The sequence below is a fragment of the Hyperoodon ampullatus genome, assembly GCF_949752795.1.
Source record: "Hyperoodon ampullatus genome assembly, chromosome: 12".
Classification (NCBI taxonomy): domain Eukaryota; kingdom Metazoa; phylum Chordata; class Mammalia; order Artiodactyla; family Ziphiidae; genus Hyperoodon; species Hyperoodon ampullatus.
In genome coordinates, this window is record NC_136925.1 from 81,410,135 (window position 1) to 81,423,906 (window position 13,772).

A 13,772-nucleotide genomic window follows, 5' to 3' on the forward strand; every position below is an offset into this window, starting at 1 on the left:
ATTTCCTGCCAGGGTCCTCGTTACCCAAAGCCACCTGGAAGCCAGGTGGCAAGGAGGCTGGTTGATGAGGTTGAAACAGGTTGGCTCCCACCACAGAGAGCAGGGTGAAGAAAGGAAGAGAGCAGATCTGCAGAGACACGATTAGAGGCATCCACCGCTTCTGGGAAGTGATAATGCATTTTTTGCAATCATTCGTTACTTTTAGCCCATTAGGATACCATTAGCAAAAATTAGTTAAAGACAATTTTTAGAGAGCTCATTTAAATAGAAAGGGCCTTCATACTCCCTTTTCTTCTTGGAGCTGGTAGAGACATCAAGGACATTTAGTTTAAATCATTATATAATTAAGGAAACTGAGACCCGGAAAGCTGAAATCACCTGCCAAAGGCACACAGCTAGTCACAGGCCTTGCTCTCCCAGCAGCAGGAATGGCAGGTGTGAGCACCTGGCTACGCTCCGATTTCCCTGATTGTGACGGACGCTGCTAGTTGATCAAGGCAGAAGAAGCTGCATCACTGTCAACACTGACCTCTCAGCCGTCTCTCAGTTGAACAGCACCCGTAGTCAAATCCAAACATGCTTGTGGTCCCCACACTACACTGTCTCATCCCTGTAAATGTCTCTTGGGCTTTTTTTTTGGCCATGCCGCCCAGCCTGTGGGATCTTAGCTCCCCAACGAGGGATCAAACCCGTGCCCTTTGCAGTGGAAGCGTGGACTCCTAACCACTGGACTGCCTGGGAATTCCCAATGTCTCTTAGTGTTGATTCCTGACAAAAACGAAACTTTCATTCTCAGGGCCCCATATTATGTGGTTGGCATAGAAGAGAAATGATAGTTTGAATGAACTCAGTGTTTTCCACCCCAGTTTTTCCCTTAGTTGACAAACTTGGCTTTGTTCAGCAACAGGTTCTCATTTAGTTCGATTTATCAAGGATTTGCTCAGCGCTTGTTGGGTACTCAGCACTGTGCTGGTTGCTGCTGAGGCCAAAGGGAGAGAAGCTGGGTTTGTTGTCCTTAAAGGTCTAGTCAGCTTCAGGGGAAAAGCACCCACGCCTCGCCCTCGCGCAGGGCTGAACCTGGGGTTACTCCTCCCAGCCGCCTCCTGTGGGCCCAGACTCAGGAGCGCTGTGTCTCCTCCCGCGTCCGTCCCTGCGCATGTGCCGCGCACACACTCTTCATGGCCCTCCCACCTGGCCCTGCGCAGGCATCGCTTCCAGACCACCCGCCACCCTAACAAGACCCCAGTAAGCCTAACCCCATTACCAAACCTTGGAAGGTTTGGAAATTTATGGATTTGTCTCAGGATGAAAAAGTGGAGCAATTCACAGATGGATCTCAAAAGCTCTCTATGGGAGCTGGTCCTGCCCTACTAAACTGAGATTCCTTCAGGAATGGCTGTGTATGGCCAGCTGCTCCCAGGCACTACACGCCCACTCTGGCCCAGGACTTCATGGGACCCAACTGCAGACCCAGGGCCATGTCGGGAGAGTGGATGCAACCTAACTTGTGCCCTCAGTACCTGGTGACATTTAGCAACAATGTCAGGCTTTCTCCACTGTTCAGCGTTTATCCATCCTTTCTTTAATTCGACAAACTTTCCATGACAACAAGTGCCAGGGAGTGTGAATGAATAACAAACACATAGAGTTCATGCCCATCTCAGAGTTCACACTCTACCCTAAAACAATACTTGAAAAGCTGGACTTTTTTCGAAGCTTGGTGAAATAATATCTAAGTGATGGGTATTTTATGTTTGTTTCTCTGTGTGCTGTCATCTCTATTGTTCTATGTCCGTGTGAAGCGCAGCTGCTTTGAGACTCTCTAAGTTCCATTTCCAACGTTTCTGGGCTGCCTTGTTGTATAGGAAATATTTATTTGGTGACAACTGCTCTGTTCAGCTTTTGATGCTGAATTGGAAAATGTAGTCTCTCCTTTGGGAATGTTCTGGTTAATGAAAAACAAATGGTGGTCTGAGAGGTACAAAGCTTGTTGGCCAGTCCAGAAGATTTTCTTGGTATAAATTCATGGCTTTGTCTGTAGTCAGGATATTTCATGTACTGATAGAGTTGGAATATACCTTGTAATCTGCTTCACAGTTCAAATACAAGGTGAATACCATTAATACATCCATCCATACATCTATAATAGCCAATTGTCCTTACTAAGTTCCAGAGACCTTTCCAAGTACAGATTCATTCTTTGTTTTCATTTTTTATTTTTAAGCCATTTTATTGAACTAGGAGTAACATACAAAAAGCTGTGTATAATTAATATATAAAACTTGATGGGTTTGGAGATAAGTCTACACTTGTGAAACCAACACCACAATCTATGCCACAAACATATGTATCACCTTCGAAAGTTTCCTCACACCCTCTTTATTTATTATTATTTTCGCATGTGATAAGAACACAGTGTAAGATCTATGCTCTTTGCAAATTTTTAAGTATATAATACAGTGTTACTATAGCCCCTATGCTGTACAGTGGATCTCTATGACTTACTCATCTTGCATAATTGAAACTTTGTAGACTACTAACTCTTCATTTTCCTCTCTCCCAGTCCTTGGCAACCATTATTCTACTCTCTGCTTCTATGAGTTTTCCTATTTTAGATTCCTCCTATAAGTGGAATCATTAGTACATGACCTTTGTGACTGGCTTATTTCACACAGCTTAATGTCCTCTGGGTTCAAACATGTCTTCCTTTCTTAAGGCTGAATAACGTTCCTGTGTGAGTGTGTGTGTATGTATAATGTGTTTTTATTCACCTAAAATTTTTTTCTGTTCAGTAGAATTCACGCTTTGTAGCGTATATCTCTGTGAATCTTGACAAATTCATACAGTCATGTAACCACTAATATAATTAAATTCCATCACCCCCAAAATTCCTATTCCCCATCGCCAGCCCTGTCACCTGACCTGTTTTCTGTCTTTATAATTTCACCTTTTCCAGAATGTCATGTAAAAGGGACCATACAGACTTCTGAGCCTGCCTTCACTCTGAATGAGCTTAATGCCTTTGAGATTCGTACCTGGTGTTACCACATGGAGTCATCCTTTTACTTCCTGAGTACTGTTCCATTGTATAAATATGCCACAGTGTGATTATGCACTTACCAGATGGAAGGACATTTGAGTAGTTTCTGATTTGGGTTGCTTGTGTATAAAGCCACTATAAATGTTCGTGTACAGGACTTTCTGGGAACATAAGCTTTTATTTCTCCAGGAGTGGACTTTCTTAGTCATATGTTAAGTGTGTGTGTGTCTACCTTTGTCTGAAACTGTCAAAATGCTTTCTAAAGTGGAGTACCATTTGCATTCTTACTGGTAATGTGTGAGACTTTCAGTCACTCTACATCTTTGTCAGCACCTGTATTTTTCTATTTTAAAACTTTAGCCATTCTCACAGGTGTGGAGTGATGTCTCACTGTGGTTTTAATTTGCATTTCCCTAATGACTAATGATGTTGAGCATCTCTTCACGTGCCATCCAGATATCGTTGAAGTGAAGTGTCTTTTAAAATATTTAGTCCATTCTTTTTAATTGGGTTGTTTGTTTACTTATTTTTACTTAAGTTTACTCTATAAAACTTATAAATGTTTTATATAGTCTGGAAATGAGTGTTTTGTCAGATACATGATTAACATATATTTTCTTCCAGTGTGTGGCTTGACTGTACTTTTCTTAACAGTGTCTTCTATATAGCACAAGTTTTAAATTTTATTCGTTTAGTTTATCAAGTTTTTTCTTTTATGAATTGTGATTTTAGTGAAATAATTAAGAAATTACAAAGATTTCCTCTTATGTTTTCTTCTAGAAGTTTTATAATTTTAGCTCTTAGTTGTAGGTCTATAATCCATTGTGAGCTAATTTTCGTGGAAGATGTGAGGTATAGGTTGATGTTCTTTTTTTTTCTGCATATGCAGAAAAAATGTTCTAACACTATTTGTTGAAAAGACAAGCCTTTCTCCATTCAGTTGCCTCTATTGAAATTCAATTGATATGCATGTGTGGGTCTATTTATGGATTCTATGTTCTGTTACATTGGTTTATCTTTACATCAATACCACAGTCTTTTTTTTTTGTAGCTTCGTAATGCCTTGAACTCACATAATATGAGTTATCCAACTTTGCCCTTCTTTTGTAAAATCATTTTGTCTATTCAAGTTCCTTTGCCTTTCCATAGAAATTTTAGAATCTGCTTGTCAATTCCTACCAAAACAATGTATTGTGGGACTGATTGGCATTACATTGAATCAATGAAAAATTTAAGAAGAATTCATATCTTAACAATACTGAGTCTCCCAGTCCATGAATTTGATATATCTTTTGATTTATATAGATCTTATTTGATTTCTATCATCAATGTTTTTAGTTTCCAGGATACAAATCTTGTGTATATTTTGTTGGACTTATGTCTAAATAGTTCACATTTTTTGGCAATACTATAAATGGTACTTAAAAAATTTATTTCCAATTGCTTATTGCTAGTATATAGAATTACAATTTATTTTGTATGTTGGCCTTATGTCCTCAATCATGCTAAACACACTTAATAGTTTTAGGAGACATTTTTGGACATCTTGGGACTTTGTACATAGGCAATCATATCATCTATGAATAGAGACAGGCTTATTTCTTCCTTCCCAATATATATGCACTTTACTTCTTTTTCTTGCCTATCTCTCTGCTAGGACCTCCAGTATGATGATGAATAGGAAAGGTGAAAGAAGACATCTTTGCCTTGTTCCTGATTTTAGGAGGAAAGCATTTAGTCTTTCACCACTAAGCATGATGTTAGCAGTAAGCTTTTCTTGTAGATTCCTTTTATCTTGTACTTACTCCCTTTTATTCCTAGTTTCTTCTGAATTATTGTCATTAATGAATATTGAATTTTGTCAAACTATCTATTGAGATAGTTTTTATTATTTTATCTGATGATACAGTGAATTATATCATTAGATTTCAAATATACAACCCATCTTGCATTCCTGGAATAAACCTCATTTGGCCATGATGTAGTATTATTGTTATTTTAATATATTGTTAATTTCAATTTTTCTAGTATTTTTGTTGAGCATTCTTGCAACTATGCTCATGAGAGATAATAAAAAGTACAACTATTCTTATCTGATGAACAGTCTGCCCTTAGTTCTCTGCTCTCTGAGAGCCAACCACCATTCCTAAATGCAGGCTGTTTCCTGTGTCTGTTGCCACGTTAGGGTGGATGAAATCCCAGTATTGTTATGGGCTCATTAATCACCCAGAACCATTGCTCGTATGCTTAGGTTTTGAATAAATCCCAAAGACATTTGCACAGTCTCTGTCTCCAGTTTTGAACCACCGAGTAACAGAAACTTTGTTCTTACATCAATGATCCATCTATAACTCATGATTAAAATTTTATTCAGCTGGAGCCAAGAAGACTGTCTTTTCCTCGTGAAAAAAAGCTAAAGTCACTTTTTTTGCAACTGGCAAATAACAAAAATCTTAATTTAGTCTGAAATCCTAACCTCACTAAGTTTTAGTGGCTTCTGATCTGGGCCAATAGAGCAGCCCTCAGCTTATAAAAGATTCATACTTAGAGTTCTTCTTCCTTGGTTTCTGCCATGATAACCAGTGTAAAGCAAATATCTCTAGATTTACTCCCCCCGCAAAAGCCACCGAGATCCTCTAAGACTTCTCTAAATGTTTTATCACATATTGCTGACAGACCCTCCTTAAAGAAAATCACCTGAATTTTGCTGCCATCAGAATGACTTCTTAAATTTCTTAAAGGTGGAAATAAAATATATATGTATCAGATTGGAATTATGTAGTTATACATGTCTATTTTGACAGAAAAATCAAGTTAGTTGTAGTGTCTTTTGGAGGAAAGGCCTTCTTGAGTGAATACTGCTTGTATAACTTTTTCAGCATTGTACACCCAGCACACAGCCAGGCCTGAGCACTGTGAGAATTTCCTAGGAACTTATACTTAATGACGTCCCCTTAGGGTGTCTGTAAAAACTGTTGCAGAACACATGCACTGAGCTGCTATAATCACACATGTAACGGTGTATAGGTTGCACACTGAGCAAGAATGTGGAAAGACCTAAAAAAATTTTTGAGAACTCAGTCTCTGCTTTCTATTAGTTTCCCCATATTTCAAATAATCAAAACCTGTTGCCAAATGTAAAATAAAATTGAACTGTTAACTTTCACTTACAAGAGAAGATACAAAGTACTTTGCTTACTAAACGTACCAAGTTACTCAAATGCCCCAGAACCACCGTCTTCTATGTCTTCTCTGCTGACCACACGCCAGGGTCCCACCAGCCACAGAGCTAGGTGAGACACAGGACCTTCCAAATGGAAGCAATGCAAGGAAAATCTTAAATCTCATCAACTCCAAAGTCTCTTTTCTCTTTCAGAGTGAGGAGAAAATTCATGTACAATAAAGCAGTGAGAATCTTCCTAAGAGACTGCCGATAAAAAAAAAAAAAAAAAGCAGGCGAGGAACGATGATGAGTAGGAGGATTCTGGTCACTGAGATGTTTTCATTCCCTCTGAGTTGGGTCTGTGGCTGTAGAAGTTGACCTGGATGGGTCAGTAGGATGTAAGGTTTGTGTGACTCTTGCAGAAAGATGTCCATAGTATCCAGAGCTTTTCTTGTTACGAACATTATTGTCCTTATTTAAGTGGACAATGGCCATTACTGTGGCTCTTCCCAAGTATTCTATTCTCCTCTTTCCGAGCACTGAGCAGGACGGCAAACTCCTTGTGCTTCCAGCAGCAGTGAAGTGCACGACCTCCAAGCAGAAGCACTGAATTTCCTGTGTGACGCACTCCCTTTTCCTGCTTTGAAGGTCATGAAGGCAAGTGTTGCCATGGATCCTTGACCATCCCGGATTCTGGATGACCACAGTGAGTGGAGTATCTCCAACTCATCCTGTATGTGCAGCAGGAGCAAAGGATCCACACCTGTTGTGTTTCTCCTGTGATATGGAGGTTATTTATTAGCATAGCAGAGATTTGTCTTTGAGTTCCTTACAAATTCAGGTCAAAATACATGTGATGGGGTAACATTTTGGAAATATTAAGTTTTTTGCTTCCCCTTTCTCCCCCTGTATGTCATGGCTACTGCTTCTGTGTTCGTTGTCTCGGGAGGGGGATGTGGTGGTGTGAAGAGCAGATATCCATTCATTAATTCAGGTATTAACTCATTTTGTAATTACTTATTGAGCTACCTGACTGACGCAGATCTCAGTGCTGAAGATCAGCCATGAATAACGGAGCCTATGCTCTCTCCTGGCTTTGCGTTTCCAGTGTCTCTGTTGGGAAATGGAGAGTGCAAGCATCAACAAGATAGTGGATGGCAGGAGCTTTGAGAAGAATGTGGCTGGTCTTCTCTTTTCCCTGGACAGTGGTCCTGCACCCCGCCTTCTGGCAAGGCAGCAAAGCCTGGGGAAGTTGGGAAGAATCTGAGGGGAGCTCTATGTAGTGGCTCCACAGGAGCCCTGCCCAAGTGGCTAGAACTTGGGGAAGGACCAGCAAACCCAGGCAGACAAGGCGAGTCTCATCAAGGTTCCCAAACCAGGAGCAGAATTATCCCTGTGCCCCAGGGGGAGGGATAGAAGTAACAGCTAAGCCCCTGGGTCTGTAAGAGGCCAGTCGACAGGACTTACAAGGATTGATAACCACAGATCCTACGATCAGAGGGAGATCTCAGCAGGTACCTGTTGAGCAGACACCACTGAACTAATGCGGACCTGTCTCCTCCCACATGCACGATGGCTTGGTTCAATGTACGCACTATAGAACTTAGCACAACTGCAGAAAAGGGGAAGGGCATCCAATGAATGGAGATTCAGTTTTTGCCGCCTGGTGGTATCAGGGTAGCGAGGCTCAGAATCAAAGGTGCATTTTTGGTCACAGAGTGGCTGAGATTTATAACTACTAGGCACAAATAAGATTTCTTCCTGGAGACAGTCTGTACTTGAAACCCATGCTGAAGACCAGCAAAGCAAACTTAACGTGGCTGCAAGTAAAAATAAGCCATCAAGGCTCAGTCTGTCACTGACCTGGAAGAAGACAGCACAGAGAGGTGCCTCAGCTGGTCAGCTCCCCTGCAGGGGGAAGACACAGGCTTCTCCTTTGGCCCCGTGACCCCCCGCACTCCCCACCCCCGGCTTCTCTCCTCCGTGGTCTCACCTCTTCTGCCCTCTGCTGAGGTCCCCTCTTCAAATGAGTCTGGAAAGCCCAGACTGCCCCCAGGGTCAGCCTTAGACCCATCTCTCTTCTCACACCCTGCAAAGGATCTACTGTTTGTGTCCCCCCAGGATTTGTATGCAGTATGGTGGTGACAGGAGGTGGGGCCTTTGGGAGGTGATTAGTTCATGAAGGTGAAGCCCTTATAAGAAGAGACACCAGGGAGCTTGCTCTCTCCCTGCCATGTGAGGACACATCCAGAAGATCGCCAGCTGCGAGGCAGGAAGGGAGCGCTCGCCAAAACCCAAACATGCTGGCCTCCTGCTCTGGTACTTCCAACCTCCAGAAATGTGAGAAATAAATGTCTGCTGTTTAGGCCACCCAGTCTATGTTATCTGTTATCTGTGACTCAGACACTTTCTACTTATTTTCAGCTTTGTGCTGAGAATGATACGCTGTTCAGGAGAGCTGAGAGCAAAGCTCCCTGGGAAAGACAGTTAACTCAGAAACAACATTGTGGAAAGACAGCATCCAGTCTCGTGATGTTTGCAAATTTCTGTGGAGTTGGCTCCTTTCTGTGAACTAATTCATTCCTGTTTCCAATCATTCTTTTAAAAATGTTCACAAATCAATTTTCCATGATCTCCATTATCTACATCCCCATTTTTCATGACTACTGATAACTCAGCAGCCAAGGACAGCACAGTTACAAAGTACATTTAATTTTGCTTAGATTTAATTTTGTTCCAAGATTATGCTTTGATACTCTGGAGATTAAAAAAAGATTTAGAAACCATGGGTCAATTTAAATTAACTTGTTGAGAGATATTCTCAGAAGAAATCTAGAATATTTTTATTTTTAAGTATTGCTGAAAATATTTTTGGCCTCTGAGTATATATGCATTCTCCACTGAGCATTTACTTTGATGATCCTATCTAGATGAACCGTTTCATTCAATTTGATTCAGTTTGATTTTATTCAGTTCAACTCAACTCAATTCCATCATACTAATTGATATCATTTAGTATGATGGAATTGATGTAGGTGATGATTAGCACCTACATTTACATATAGCAATTTGCTAGGCATTCAGTCATGGTCCCTGAATTTGAAAATTCGTCATCGAATTGGGAAAGGGAACAACTCCAAGATGATTTGTAAGCCAAAGCATGGTAATCAGAAGAGGCTGGGGATGACAAAGATGAAGCAGTCACACCACACTTTCCTCCCATGTCCATGGCAGACATTGCTAATCATTGCTGCATTATCTCTGTGGCCAGTGGTGACCTCAAGATCTTTCTTGGTCAGTCACGATCAATTAATCCATATTGGTATGTTAACTGAGCCTCTTATCTATCCCTGGAATAAATTATATAAGTGCTCAGATTAATTCCAAATTGGAGAATTTCATTTGAATTTGTGCCTGAAAGTTTTTTGCTTAAGAAAATAAAGTAGCTTGGGAATTATAAGGATTTGGTGTTCAAGAATGAATTAGAGCAACATGAGTTTTTACTGAGTTTTTCCCAGTCAATTCACAGCATGAATTTATACAGTATTGCAAAGAAACATTTGAGAGACTAATCAGAGGGTTTTGAAATCTGAAAGTGAGATTAAAATGTCAAAATCTGCAAACTGTATTGAGACCCAGAAGCACAAGTTTCCACCGTACTTTACCACTATTCAATCATGTGATCTTCGGGAATTCTCAATGCTTTGGTCATTTGAGCCTCATGACTGGGTTGGGAAGCGTAATGTTTTTACAGCAATTTTTTCAAAATAATCTGAATTCAGCATCCTAATATAAGTAACAGATACAAATTCAACATTCCTGGTTGAAGCTGAGGCTTGGAGCCTGGGCCCCGACCCCTGTTATCTGCACTTCCGCCTCCACCTCAAACTTACGGAAGACCCTGAAATACCTGCAAAGAACGTTAGCAACTTGAGGAACATATTTTGAAGACTCCTAGACAAGAGATTCTTTAGATATTCTTCCAGCTCTACACAGGTTAATGCGTGTAAATCAGCTAGATCTGATTCAATACAGTTGTGATGGCATTGATAAAAATAACAAACTCTGGAAATCATTTATATAAAGGGAAGATTTGAGCAGATAGAGAAGGCAGTCAATCCTTTGTGCTGTTTCGGGCCACTCATCACTCACAAGGTCCCGGCCTGGGAACTTCTGTGCAGCCCATCTGACTGTTTTCCTATTACTTTGCTCCCTCTACCATGTGGCAGCGTGAGATCACTTCTGTGTATATAAAATGAGAGAGATGAATAAACTTTTAGTGACTTGGAGGCCAGGTTTTCAACTTCAGTCTATTTTTAGTATTTTGACATTTTCTCCTTGACACCAGTTCAATAACACATTAAAAGCCTTTCCAAAGGCTGTATTTATCATAAATACAGACTCATTGGATCCTGCACGTCATTGAGACAGCAAGGCCAGAATTAGAGCCTCTGAAACTTACGGTTTGGCTACTGCTTCTTTGGTATAAGTAAGAGTAAAAAAAAGTTATAAATGAGAAGCAAAATCTTTGATCTCTACTGGTAGCAGAATAGGTATTTGGTGATTTGGCTCTTGCATTCTGGGCTCTAGAGTTTCTTAGGCCCTGACAGCTCGGGGCTTATGGGGAGCCTGTACAGCTTTGTAACAACAGACCATTCATGGATTCAGTCCTGCTGGTTTTAGGTTGGAATCACACAAGGAAAAAAAGGCAAATTAAATCATTTAACACAATCCTGCTTTTTGATTGCTCACATGTAAATAACTAAAGAGAACCTGGAACATCTCTTCTCGGATAAACTTTCACAACAAATTTTCCAAGCTCTAAGGTTCTGAAGAACTGGATCTCTCACGGGGGGACCCAGGACCTCACACAGACACTAGTGAGTAGCAAAAAGAACATAAAGAGAAATAAGCTTGGGCAACATTGAACAGGACTGGAAGCTGGTATCAGTCCTTGAGCTGGGGGTGAGGAGAATAGATTTTTTTTTTTTTAATGGGAATTGTCTTTAAAAGGGGAAGATTGGAAGAGAATCAGATGTGTTAGGAAGTGGGGTTTGGAGCTGGAGACTGTATCAGACTGATCCTCACCTGCATTTTCTTCTTCTGCTTTCCTCACGCATCTGTTTACAGCTCTCCAGCGCGCTGGACCGAGCTTTCAGTGGGCGTGGCCTCCCCGTCTGTCAGGGCTGCACGGTCTCAGTTGTGCTCTTAGGAAATGCACCTTCCTGGGAGCCCACTTCAAACCTCTGAATTAGAATTTCTGAAGGTGGCTCCTAGAAATAAGTAGGTTTTTAAAGAAAAATCTTCAGCACTGCTTCCTCGGGGAAGCCTCCCCCGACTTTGCTGTAGCATGGGCTGCAGTGCTGACTGTACACTTATTTGCATGATTATGTGTTATTTTCTGTCTTCCCCACTCAACCAAAACTCTGTAAGAGCAGAGACTGTGTCATTCTCACTCACCGTTGAAAGTCAGGTCTTAGCACTGCACCAGGCACATCACAGCTACTGAATCTGTTGAATGAACAAATAAATGAATAGGTAAACAGGTGAATGAATGAATGGAGGGCTAGGGGAATGAATAGATGAGCCGCTGGGTTTGGGAAATGCTATGGCGGTGAAAGTCCCTTCACAGGTTAGCTTTTCTGATCTCTGCTAACATCATAGTCCTTATTACGGGATGTACGTTGTTATGATTATTAGGGGAAGGAGGAAAGAAAATTAGGAGTGGAATTTGCGAGATGGATAAAAATATAAACTACATAAATTTTGTCAAAGTTTACTCCACTGAGTAGGGGTTACTTGGTCACATTTCCAGCTCAAAGGGGGGCAACTGATGTCATGAGGAGACAGATCTTGCCCAAGCTTCGAGCCAATCTCATTGCCCTTCTTACATTATCCTGGGTCTAAAGGAGACCCACTTCTGATTGTTTATTACTTACTGAATTCTGTCATGAACAATGTTCTCACACTGAAGCAGTCAGAAACTAAAAATACCACGTGACTTTACATGGTAGAGAGCCCCAAACTCAGCTGTTGAACAGAACTGGTTACTTTTCAACTGGCTCTCAGAACCAGGGTGAATGTATAAGATCTTGCAGGGTTTACACAGTTTTCAGATAACCTCATTAGAGGGCCCAGAAAATGGCAAAACAAGTTACTCCAGGACATGGGCTAACTCAACAGATGTGACTGAGACAGGAAGGAACAGGTCTTGGCTCAGGTTTACGGCAAGTAAGGGGCACATCCTTTTCAGAAGTCAGGAGAGGTGAGCGGTCTGGAAGCTGGATAGCCAGTCCAGGCCTGCAGTCAGAAGTCAGAGCAAGCTCTCATAACTAACGTCGATACCTAAGACAGGGTCCAGAATCCAGGATTACCAGGGCTCTGGCACAAACCTGTGCGCAGGAGTCCAGAGGTTCAGCCAGAGTTTCAATGATTAGGATCCCGCTCAGAGGTCATCCCAAGTTCAGAGTCAACAAATACTGCACAGCACAGGTGCTGAGCACCTACACCTCGCAGTTAATCCTCACCCTAAAGTTAGAAACTGGGTATTACCACCATTACCTATAGCTGAGATTGGGCAATAGTTCCAGACACTGGAACTATTTATTTATTATTTAACTATTTATTATTTAATTATTTATTATTATTAATTATTTGATTAATATTATTTTATTATTTAATTAAATTATTTGATTAATAATTGATTCTTAATTATTTAACTATTTATTAATAGGTAAATAAATAATAACACTTTTTGAATATTAATAACTTATTAACATGTATTAATTCACTTGAGTCTCAAAATTCAATAAATACTTACTAAATGCCGTCTCTACAACAGGGAATATTCTAGGTGTTAGGGATTTAAAGATAAGTAAAACATTGTCATCACCCTCTGATCTCAGAGTCCAGAACAGTGATTCTCAACTGGGGTAATTTTGCCTCCCAAGGGACATTTGTCTGACAACAGTTTTGGAGGGGAGGCAGATGCTAGCAGCATCATCCAGTAGGTAGAGGCCAGGGATGATGCTAAATATTCCACAAGACACAAGGCAGCCTCACAGCAAAACATTATCTGGCCCACAATGGCAATAACACAGAGACTGGGAAACCCCGAGTGAGAAAGTGACATCCACACGTAAAGCTGTAAGTGCAATAAAGTATGGGACTTCCCTGGTGGTCCAGTGGTTAAGACTCCATGCTCCCAGTGCAGGGGATGAGGTTTCGATCCGCGGTTGAGGAACTAAGATCCCGCGTGTCACATGGCGCAGCCAAAAATCAAAAATAAATTTTTAAAAAAGTGTTAAGCACATGATGGTGTCAGGATTGTGCAGGATGCAGTGGGGATTCGACGGACAATATGATCAGTTCTACTGTAGGTGGGGGAGGGAAGTCTGCGAAGACTTTTTGGAAAAACTGGGTCTTGAAAGATGAACAGGCAGTGTCCTGGCAGATAGATGGGTGGGCGGGTGCAGGTACAAGCCAAGACCAAGGGTGAGGAACGCTGTGACCTCCTAGGTCTGGGAGACTGTCCAGCCCTTGGGGTTAGGTCCCATCCAGTTACAAAAA